The sequence below is a fragment of the Pseudonaja textilis genome, chromosome Z (assembly GCF_049901715.1).
Source record: "Pseudonaja textilis isolate UNSWEBS1 chromosome Z, rPseTex1.2, whole genome shotgun sequence".
Taxonomy (NCBI): domain Eukaryota; kingdom Metazoa; phylum Chordata; class Lepidosauria; order Squamata; family Elapidae; genus Pseudonaja; species Pseudonaja textilis.
The window spans coordinates 108,301,744-108,313,739 of NC_142008.1; the positions used below are offsets into that span (position 1 = coordinate 108,301,744).

The 11,996-nt window shown below is 32.9% G+C and overlaps 1 pseudogene across 1 annotated transcript; it reads left to right on the plus strand.

Moving 5' to 3' along the window:
* The first annotated feature begins 608 nt into the window (after positions 1–608).
* On the plus strand, positions 609–10,189 carry LOC113452765 (vomeronasal type-2 receptor 26-like; annotated as a pseudogene). The gene is made up of 5 exons (XR_015740250.1): positions 609–678; positions 1,983–2,157; positions 4,093–4,320; positions 7,684–7,810; positions 9,287–10,189. The product of XR_015740250.1 is annotated as a vomeronasal type-2 receptor 26-like (transcript).
* Positions 10,190–11,996: the final 1,807 nt, after the last annotated feature.

An 11,996-nucleotide genomic window follows, 5' to 3' on the forward strand; every position in this document is an offset into this window, starting at 1 on the left:
ATGTTCTTTCATTCATAAATTGATTTCTTTGAAGTTGGTTCGTTTGAAAATGACATTTATTAGCCAGATTGGAATAATCAGTATTTACACATGAGATTACATTTTTTCCACAATACTATAGGGAAATAAAAATGTAATTATTGCCATTTTCTCTCCATATATAATTAGCATCAATATTATTAATTCTGAATGCCGATTGCACTTAAAGATATTGAATATTTATGCAATAGCAAGAACAAAATATAGTGTTTATGAAAACAGTACATCTCTGTTCCCATTTGGAGCTAGACTCTAGTTATAACTAAATGTTATCAGAATAATTCCTGAAAATTAGGATTTGTTCTAAGTGTATCAGTAGAAATTAGGTCTTATGAACAGTGTGTGACTGCATGGTTCCTTCATACATAAACTTGAAGATTCTAAAGCTTTATCCAACAAATTCTATTGTGGACATAAGCTTGGCATAATGATCACGAACATTTTGCTCCTATTCTTGACTGATATGGTTTACATGTCTGATATGAAAAATTGCAAGGTTCATGATCCTCTCCCTATTCTTCACAATTATTTCCAGCCTGGTGACTTCATTATGGGTGCTATTACTTCTCTTGTCTTCATGCCTCCAGATCCAGCTACCTTTTTTGAAGATCCCCACCATTCATTTATAAGAGAACCCATGTAAGATGTCTACATAATAATGTTTAGTAGTCCAGATTGCATTCTGGAAAATAATCTCCAAAGCAATAAATATAGTTACAGGGTAAAATAAGTAATTTTTTCAGATTAACCATTAATGAGGTGATGAGTTTTTTTATTCCTTTTCATTTTCACTGGACTTCTAGGAAGAATTAAATTAACTGATTTATTATTCCAAAAAATGGTTTAGTATTCCAGATTGTATTCTGGAATAATAATGCCCAAAGCAATAGATTTAGTTACAGGGTAAAATAAATAAATTTGGGTGAGTAATAAATTAGCTGATTTATCAGTCCTAACAAAAAAATAGTTTAAACGATGAGTTCGCTAACTGAAGTCTTTCTCATTTAATTGAATGGTTGGATTTGGTGTAGTAATAGCAATATTTAAGGAAATGGCCAGCAATTCTTATCATGGAAAAGGAATTCAAAACAACCTCATTTAAGATGTGCTGAAACTTGAAAAAATGCCTAATTCTAAACATGTTTATTATATTAAAATTCTGTTTTTGATTGATATTATACATCATCCTGTTAGTGTATGTACATTTACTAAGTTATCAGCTATAATGATAAAATGTGATGTTGAAAGCATGTTAGGCAGTAAAATATTTATATTTTTGTTAAAAATTAAAACCTGTTTTTAATAATCTAGGGTATATGTTCCCTGTAAGATTACTATAGTTCTTAAAAATTATTGATAGCTCAATAACAGTAAGGTGGCACACGTTTTAAGGCCTTCTCAATAGTTTTGAAGCCAATCTTTAACCATTTAACTATGCTGACCTCAAAATACAAGAAGAGGCAGAAAATGCTATTAGTCATTGAGATGTCTGTCCTGAGAAAGACTATGGAACTTCAAAATGCATGTTTTTCTCTGCAGCTAACTTAATTACAAAAAGAAAACAAACAAATAGTGTAGAACCTCAAAATGGCATGGACCAGAAACTGTAACTTAAACTTAGAAATAAGGCAATATTGTAACAAACGTGAACTAAACAGTCCCCAATGTTACTATTTGAGTGACATTGTGCTTTTGTGATAAAATATATTCCATGGGCAATGCAAATCAAGCATTGCATTCAAGAACTGAATGGTTTGATGGACCATACTTTTGCTGCAATAGGTTTTTGTTAGATACAGATTATCTCTTATAATGCTTTTTAATTACAGAGTCCAGACTAAGTTTTATCAGCATATTTTAGCTTTAATATTTGCTGTAAAAGAGATCAATGAAAATGCTCAGATCTTGCCCAACATTACCTTGGGTTTCAATATTTTTGATAGCTATGATGTCAAATGGACTTATCATGCCACAATGAAACTTTTTTCACCATTGAAGAGACTAATCCCGAATTATAAATGTGGCTTCCAGAACAATCTGATCGCAGTCATTGGAGCTCTTTATGCTGAAACTTCTCTTTTCATGGGAGATATATTGAAAACGTACAAAGTTCCACAGGTAGGAGGTGTGATGAGTTATAGGACCATATGTTGTATTTGATCTATTTACATTTCTGTAACTTGTAAATATTATACATGTATCCTTCAATAAAGTGAATAAAGTGTATAAGTTAATAAAAGATTTTTTTTTTAATTAAAATTACATTGTCCAGTGGTGCAATCATAAAATATACAGTGAATTAAGGATATTTATTTAAAAATGGAACTATTCACAGTATGCAAGATCAACAAAAAAGTTGATTAATCACATTTCCCTGTAGTAGTTATAACAAAATATTATCTTTCTGATAAGCTAAGGAAATAAACCTTCATTCTTATACAATAACAACTGATGATATTTCTGTCATTTTTTTTCTTTAATTTAGAAGATTTTATTCTGAAAGGGTAGCCTCCTGAGATCTTTTTTTTTATTAAAAACAGCCTAAAATGCCTAATTGGATATCATACAAAATGCAATTTTAATTTTTGAATGCAATGGCAACCTTTTTAATTTTAATTTTAGGAAATCTCAATCTGTCAGTTATTTATTTCCAAAAAAAAAAAAAAAAAACCCCACACACCACTAATTTCCTTTCATTCTCCTAATTTCTCCTTATTTTTTTATTTATATAGATTATATATGGGTCACATCCAGAGATGCCAGATCAAAGTGAGTCTTCTTCCTTCTATCAAATGGTCCCTGATGAAAGTTTTGAATACAAAGGTCTGTGTCATCTGCTTTTGTACTTTGGATGGACCTGGGTTGGCATTCTTGTAAAAGAAGATGATGATGGAAGATTTGTGAGAATGACATTTTCAATGTTTCCTCTTCTTGGTATTTGCATTGCGTTCCTAAAAAAGATAAAACCAATTTATATCAGCAGTATTTCTGATGATCTAGAGTGGTTAGCAGAAACATATTATCTTTCAATGAACAGCAAAGCCAAAGCGGTGATTGTCTATGAAAAAACACTTCTGCATTTGAGGTTTCTATTACAGCTTCCTAAAATGGAACTAGTGTCCTTAGAGCCTAAAGGTAAGGTGTGGATCATGGCTTCCAAGATGGATCTTGCATCAGTGTTCTACCAAAGGAGTTGGGATATTCAAGTTATCCATGGTTCCCTGTCCTTTTCTGTTCATTCCAATGAAATTCCAGGATTTCAGCACTTTATTCAGACAAGAGACCATTTCTCATCAAAAGAAGATGGCTTCATCACAGATGTGTGGGTACAAACTTTTGACTGTTCCTTTCCCAGTCCCTTGGTGAATGACAAGGATAGTGGCATTTGTACTCTGAAGGAGAAATTGAAGGACGTTCCAGGTTCTTTTTTTGAAATGAGCATGACAGGACACAGTTACAATATATACAATGCAGTGTATGTTGTAGCTCATGCTTTACATGCCCTGCAGATTGAACAAAAACAGGAAAGAAACCTGTGCAGAGGAATATTAAAACTTAAGATTCAATACCCATGGCAGGTATGGACTTAAGTTCTCATCCTTTCATCTATTCAGTACCTTTATACATATACATACACACACACACACACACACACACACACACACACACACACACACTATACATATATAGAGTCATAAAGATTGTTTCATGTAGTCAATAAATTTGTTATTCTACTAACTTCCATTTTCAAGCCAAAATATCCATGCTTTCAGACATTAATCCAGATTCTCAATTCTAATTAGGTTTTCTTTGGAAGACAGAAAATGTCTCATTTGATCTGTATTAAATAAAATGTGATAGCGAAATGTAGACTATTTGGGGACCACTTTTTGATAAAAATGGAATTTTAAGAAAATTGTAATGTATTCAGGAAAAAAATATAATCCTATCAGAATATTGATAATTTCTTAATGAGATGTTTTTATATATCAGGAAATTTTATTTTATTAATGACATTCTGATCATTCTTTTTGTATATTACTTGATATTCAGCTCCAGCGGTTTCTAAAAGGTATTTCACTTAATAACAATGTTGGAGATGAGATTTTGTTTGATGAGAAGAGGGAACTGATTGTTGGATTTGATGTTATAAACTGGGTCACATTCCCCAACCAGTCCTTCCATCGAGTGAAAGTAGGGAAACTGAATCCCCGGACTTCTGAGGGAAAAAAGCTCACCATTCATGATGAAGCCATCACCTGGCACAGAACTTTCAACCAAGTAGGTTCTGAACGCAGATAATTATATCTGGATGTTGTATAATATACAGGTGGTCCTTGTTTCAAACCTATCCATTTAACAACTATTAAAAGTTACAGGGGCACTGAAAAAATGTAATTTATTACAGCTGTCACACTTATGATCATTGAAGAATTCTGCACAATCATGTCATCAAAATTTGGATGCTTGGAAACTGAGATCTAATTATGATGGAAGCTGCATCCAGGGTCATCATTGGGGACCTTCCCACACAGCTTCTGACAATCACTCAACTCTGGATACATTTAATGACTGACTAATTCACTTAACAATTGCAGTGATTTCCTTAAAAGCTATAAGAAATTTGGGCATGATGCACTTAACAACCACCTTGATTAGCAAAATAAATTCTTGTCCTGATTGCAGTCATAAGTCAAAGACCACCTGTATAACTAAAACATAAACGTACTATTTCTGTATTTTTGGTGTTGCATAAAATCTTGAAAGTAGAAGAAAGTGAAACAGACTGTGCTGATTGCGCTGATTTTGATTGCTTGATGACTTTGGGACCTTAACTATCTTTTGAAAGACTAAGAAAACATTTGGATTGTTTTTTTTTTAAAAAATTCTTTCACAATGGTATCTGTTGAAGAACTGAAAATGCAATCTGAAAAATTAAGAGAAGAGGAAGAAGGCAAGGGTTCTTTTGGATCTATCCTTTGCTTTTTAGAAATGGTGATTTCTACTTATCAGGAAATGCAACAAGTAAAAGGCTGGGATGATGAAGAAGAAGCCATCTTTAATGGACATATGATTTTGAAAAAGGGTAAAAAGGAAAAGAAAATGAAGAATTTAAGTTCTAAAAAACAACCAAGAAAGGGAAAAGTAAGGTGAAAAATCGATATAATGATAGAAAGCAACAGAAAAGAGGAATACAACAGAGAGGGGAGACTAAAAAGCTGGAGATGGGGGGTAAAAAGGTTAGATTTGACAAGGAAGGAAGGGATAAAGTGAAGGGAAGTTATAAAGGCTTAAAACAAGATGTTAATAAACATTTTTTTCAGAGATAAAGGGTAAAACATAATCTAAAAGAGATTCTGCAAAAGTACACAAGATTGTATTTTAGTATTTGTATTTGAAATATGTGTTAATAGAATACTGTAGGGAATGTGTAATTAATGTGTAATTAGTTTAATTAACTAATTTGTTAAGGAACATTATTTTTAATATACTATAAGATCATTATGTTTTATATTTTAAAATGTTATGTAGAATGTACTAAGCAGAATCAGAATAGAAACTATGTATTATTTTAAGTGTTAAATTTGGGGGAAATAGAAAGGTGTCATACTTCAACCAGTCACTACAGGAAAAAGTTTGTGTTAAAGAGAAAGATAAATGGATAATTGAAAAAGAACGGACAAAAGATACAAGTATAATGATTTAAATTGAGATTAAATAAATAAAATAGAATTAAGAGAGTGAAAAGAGGGGAGAAGATATATGGAAAATATAGAATTTTAAATAAGATATGAAATAGTATATAAGGTGAGCATGAATTTGATTTATGTCTGTACAAAAGTTATAACCCAGGTTAAGCCGCTTTCTAAAAAGAAGTTTTATGTTTTTATGTTATGTGTTTTGTTAGTTTATGTTTGTTTATTGAGGAGTAATGATGTTGGATAAGAACATATGAAATAGTAATAATATGAAATATAGTAATATGAAATACATGAAAGTATAAGTTTAATGAATAAAATTGAACAGAAATAAAGGAAGAAACAGTGAGAAGTTGGAAAACAGTAATAAGATATGAAGTTGAATATATAAGATGCATATTAAATTGTGTGTGGAAACATGATAATTTAGAACTATGTTGTACTTAAATGAGATGTCTTATTTGTTTTGTTAAGCAGTTTTTAGAAAAGATGTTTTATGTTCTTATGTTTTGTTTGTCTGTGTACTCTCTTTGAAAATTAATAAAATTTGTTATAAAAAAAATCTTGAAAAAATTGTAAGCAATATCACTAAGGGAAAAGAGGTAGCAGTAGGTCTGTTGCACCAGTGGCATTCATACCCAGACTGGGAGGCCCCGACTAAGTTAGCTCATGCCCTTATAACCTCTATATTGGATCATTGTAAATATTCTACAAGGACACCCCCCCACAGAAGACCATTTGGAAACTACAACTGGAGGGGAATACAAGTAGTAATTGGTGCCAGATAAATGGCACACATAACACCACTTCTCACTTCTCAGTCAGTTCACTAGTTGCCAGTGTGTTCCCAGGTACGATTCAAAGTTCTGATGGTTGTCTAAAAAGTCCTACGTGGCTTTGGACTAGGTGTCTGAATGAGTGCCCTTTTTGCTTGTCTTTTTTACTGTCCAACCAGGTGAAATAGGATGGGCATGCTGTACATTCCATCAGCCAAAGAAGGTCAGCTGGCTGGGATTAGATGGTTAACAAATGACATGGGTTTTACAATGTGTTACTTTGTGTTTTCATTTGATTTATTTTCTCTCTTTTAAAATGATGTTCAGGTTTATTAGCTTTAGCATTCCTAAATTGATAAAAAAGCTGGAGTCTAGCTCTAGATTTGAAAAAAGTTTGTCCTGGCTTTCCTTATAATTATGCCCCATCTGATACCAGACCTCATTTTAATAAACGTGTGATATTATGAGATGCAAATATGTATCATGTGTGACTACATGTAACTAGTTTCCTTTGCAAATGGGAGGTCACTTTCATTCTCTCCAATCAACTTTCTTCTTGCTTCTTTCTTGTGTTAATTATAAAAAGGAGTAAAACATGGGGTTCAAGATTGTTTCTTTATTTTTCATAGATAGGCCCAAATATATCAAGGTACCCTAATAAACTGCTTTAAAATGACCTTCTGACTCAGTTGCTTATTGGCAAGATATACTGAAGCAGAACCTAGGGCCACATTTGGCTTTCATGTTGCCACAATAGCTACTCCATCACTATATTGTTAATGAGACAGATATCTAGCTTTTGTACTTACTTCAAATTAGACAGTTTTTTTTACTGATTTAATGTTTTTTTTACTATTTTCGTTGTTTTAAAATATAATTGTAGTATATGCTTTGAATTGTGAGATATTACCTAATTGACTACATAAACATCTATAAGAATACAAACAAGCTGCAAGTGCACCAAGGGCTCCACATTACAGAGAGTTTTGAACTTATTTAAAAGTTGCCTGCTAATGAGTTTCAGATTGCTTGGTAAACTTGGTAAACTGACTACCTCTTAATTGTACAATAAAGAGCCATATGACTTTTTTTCTATCAATATATTTTTTCTGTATGCTAATAACTTGTGAGAATGCTAATACATACATTTTCCCCTATTTCTGCACCAGACATTACCTATTTCTCGATGTACTAAGAGCTGCCTCCCTGGTAATTTCAGGAGAAAGCAGGAGGGAAAACAATTTTGTTGCTATGATTGTGTTCCATGTCCTAAAGAGAAAATTTCAAGCCTGATTGGTAAGAGACATTATGAAATAAGATCTTTTAATTATGCAGGATATACCAAGCAGATCCATCAATATGTAAATATGGATATTGGGTAGTATTATTTTATAGGCAGTCCTCAAATTCTGATGACAATTGAGCCCAGCATTTCTATTGCTAAGTGAGATAGTAGTTAAGATGGTTTATGACTTTTCTTGCCACAGTTCTTAAGTGAATTGCTGCATTGTTCAGTTAGAAAGTGAATCTGGCTTGCCCATTGGCTTTGCTTGTTAGAAGGTCACAAAGGTGATCACATGACCTGAAAAATTGGAAGAGTCATAAATATGAAGCAGTTACCAAGCATCCAAATTTTGATCATGTGTCCATGGGGATGCTGCTATAGTCATATGCATGAAAATAGTCATATATCACTTTTTAAAAACTCCATTGTTAACTTTCAATGGTCACTGAATAAATACTTGTAAATCAAGGAGAACCTGTATTTATCAGCAGTATTTGCCCCATGACTTTCTCCTAAAAAGAAAGGAGAAAGAATCATTAAAGGAAGTTTAATTTCCTTCAATTGTATTACTGGAATTGGGCATTGTGCCTTTCTCACTATGTCAACTTTTAAAACAACCCATCAACTTACCTTTTACAACATTTGCTTTAAGGGAATGGAAATGCTTGAGAAATTTGACAAACCAATCTCTCATCTTTCCTTCAGAAAAAGAAACCCCTATTATTATTATTTTAGAAAATTTATATGGCCACACACTCAGTCTGAATGAGACACAGTGACTCTGGATGGCTTACAGAAAATAAAAATCTGATATACAATAATAAAAACAATAGCCCCATTAGCCACCTGATGACAGCAATCAATAAAACAATTTGATGAACTCCATCCCACTCTGGGTTCCCCAAGTCTATTTGCAAAACCCAATCTTCAGGACCTTGTGAAAGACTGTCAAAATTGGGACCTTAGAGAAAGATTTTCCATAGTGAGGGAGCCACCATGAGGGAGAAGACCCTTCTTCTGGATCCCACCAAATGTATCTCCTTAGGAGAGGAGAGATACAATTTTCTGCCCCCCTGCTTTGGTGGGTTATGTGGATGTAATCAGGGAGAGACAATCCTTCAGATAACCTCATCTCAATCTCATGTAAGGCTTTCAAAGTGACAGCAAGTACCTTAAATTGTACTTGTGCAATTGTACTTGTACCTTAAAGTCATATAAAGAGTTACAACTATGCTATTGATAACATTTTATCCCAAATAATAAATAAAATGTAGCTCCCCACATTACTAGCTTTTTAATTTTCATTTATTAACCTGTATCCCCAAAGTTTAAGAAAAACAATAAGACAGTACAAAGACAAGCTGAAAATATTGGTGCCATGAATGAAGCCATGGATGAAGAAGAAAGACAGGGGAAAATCATATACAAAAGAAGGAATAATGAAATTATAATACAGGAATAAAAAGATTTTTTAAAAACTCTTACAGATATGGATGACTGTTCTGAATGTCCAGCAGACCAATATCCAAGCAAAGACCAAGATTCATGTCTTCCAAAGAGAATGTCTTTCTTATCCTATGCGGAACCAATGGGAAGAAGTCTAGTTATTCTGGCTCTCTTTTTTTCTTTTTGCACAATATTGGTGTTGTCAACGTTTTTGAAGTATCACCATACTCCCATTGTCAAGGCTAATAACCGAAACCTCACCTACGTTTTGCTCATCTCCCTCCTCCTCTGCTTCCTTTGCTCACTGCAGTTCCTTGTTGCACCAAGTCATATAATATGTCTCTTCCGACAAAGTAGCTTTGGCATCGTCTTCTCAGTGGCTGTGTCTTCTGTGTTGGCAAAAACCATCACTGTGATTCTGGCTTTCATGGCCACCAAGCCAGGATCCAGAATGAGGAAATGGGTGGGCAGAGGCACTGACCACCTGCATTGTTCTTACTTGTTCCCTGATTCAAGCAGGTATCTGTATGGTGTGGCTCTTCACATATCCCCCTTTCACTGATGTTGATAACCATTCAGAAATTGAGGAAATGATAATGCAGTGCAATGAAGGTTCAGCTACCATGTTCTACTGTGTTCTTGGCTACATGGGCTTTCTGGCAGCTGCCAGTTTCACAGTAGCTTTTTTCTCCAGGAAGCTCCCCAGTAGTTTCAATGAAGCCAAATGTCTCACATTTAGCATGCTGATCTTCTGCAGTGTGTGGCTCTCTTTTGTTCCATCCTACCTGAGTACCAAAGGCAAATACATGGTGGCTGTGGAGGTTTTCTCTATTTTGGCTTCCAGTGCTGGATTGCTGGGCTGCATTTATTTCCCCAAATGTTACATAATTATTTTTAAGCCAGAGCTAAACAACAGGGAACAACTCATTAAGAGAAACTCTTAATAAATGAAACATTTCTTTCTTTCTTTTCTTCTCCTTTGAAATCTTTAGTTCTTATTTAGTAGAATAGTAATTTTTTTTTCATTTTTCTCAGTGGAATATTAATATCAAATTTAATACTAAACATTAAACATTAAGTGTAATAGATTTGTCAACTGATCTCTATTTTCTGTATAGGTACAGTATGAAGTTTTATTATTTTTTAATTTTATTTTTATTTTCTGTTTTAAATATGGTTTTACATTGTGTGAGCCACCTAGAGTTGCTATGGGTGAATACACTGCAATATAAATTTGATAAATAAATAAATATATTGTTTATATGGAAATGACCTTTACTTGATTTTGGTTAAACTTTTTTTTAAGTTTTATTAATATATAAAAATTCCATTTCAATCAGTGTGTGGTCTCGATACAATTGTTTTCAGGAGATCATAATCAAAGTGTTTACAATAACATTCATCACAATAACATTAATACTGAATAACAATAATATTGTTTTTCCATTTTTAACAGATTTCCATTTTAACAGTTATCCTTTTTATATCCCTCTCTTCCTAATTTTTGTTTTTATTATCTAGACATCGATAAAATAAATCCCATGTCAAAAAATATTTAGTTTCTTCTTTGTCAATAGTAAGCGTATCAATTTCTGCACATGTTAGTATTTTCTTAATTACATTCTCATCTGTCAGGTTCTCATCACATTTCCATTGTTTAGCATATACAGTTCTAGCTGCAGTTAATACATGTAAAATCAACTGTATAGTCCCTTTATCATATTTTTCCAGCAGAATGTCCAATAAAAAGATTTCTGGTTTCATGTTTATATGCTGTTTTATCTTTTTTTTCCCAACCAGGTAAGTATTTTCATCCAATTTTGGGGTGTTTGGGGACATGTCCACCACATATGGTAACATAAACCAGGTGTTTAATTACATTTCCAACATTTAGCAGATCTATCCTTATGCATTTTCACCAATCTTGGTGCAAGATGTCATTTATAGAACATTTTATAAAAATTTTCTTTATATGCAGTTGACATAGTCAATTTAACATTTCTATCACACAGTTCCTACCATTTGTCAAGGATGGTTTTGGAGTCAAGGAGTCCATATTGCAGTATTTTCCTTAATAAAGTATCCTATGGATCAGATTATCAAAAGTCTGTTGATTCATTTTGACGTACTTCTCACACTTTACCAGCTCACTTTTAAATTTAATACCTAATAAATAATAATATATTTTCTTCATCAATTTTTCATCTGTTCCAGTTAATATCTGGTCCAATTCTTTTAATCCTTTATTAAAACCATACATTTTAGAATCTTTCTCATATCAAGATTGTATCTGCATTTGAGGCCACCATGCAATGTCCATCCTTTGACTACTATGTTCCTGCTTGGTTTTTAATTCCCCTTTTTCATTCAAATATCTTTATATCTTACAATTTTTTCCATATTAATAACATTAGGATGTATCAGTGCTTCCATTGTGAAAACCAGACTGTCATGTCATTTCAAGTCATGTCGTTCTTTAATTTTAAATCATACTGATAACAATACCTTTCTAACATAATGTCTTTGAAAATAACTATGTATCTTATTCTTCCCATACCATAAATAAGTCTGCTAACTTAATTGAAGGTCATGCCCTTCTAAAGTTAATAGTTTTTTATGCCTCAAATTGATCCATTCTTTCATCCAAGTAAACCTCAAGGCCTGGTAGTACAATTCCCAATCTGGCCCCCTCCTGATTTTGGAGTCTTGCAACATTTTCAAACCTATTCTTGCTTTCCTCCCCAGACAGAT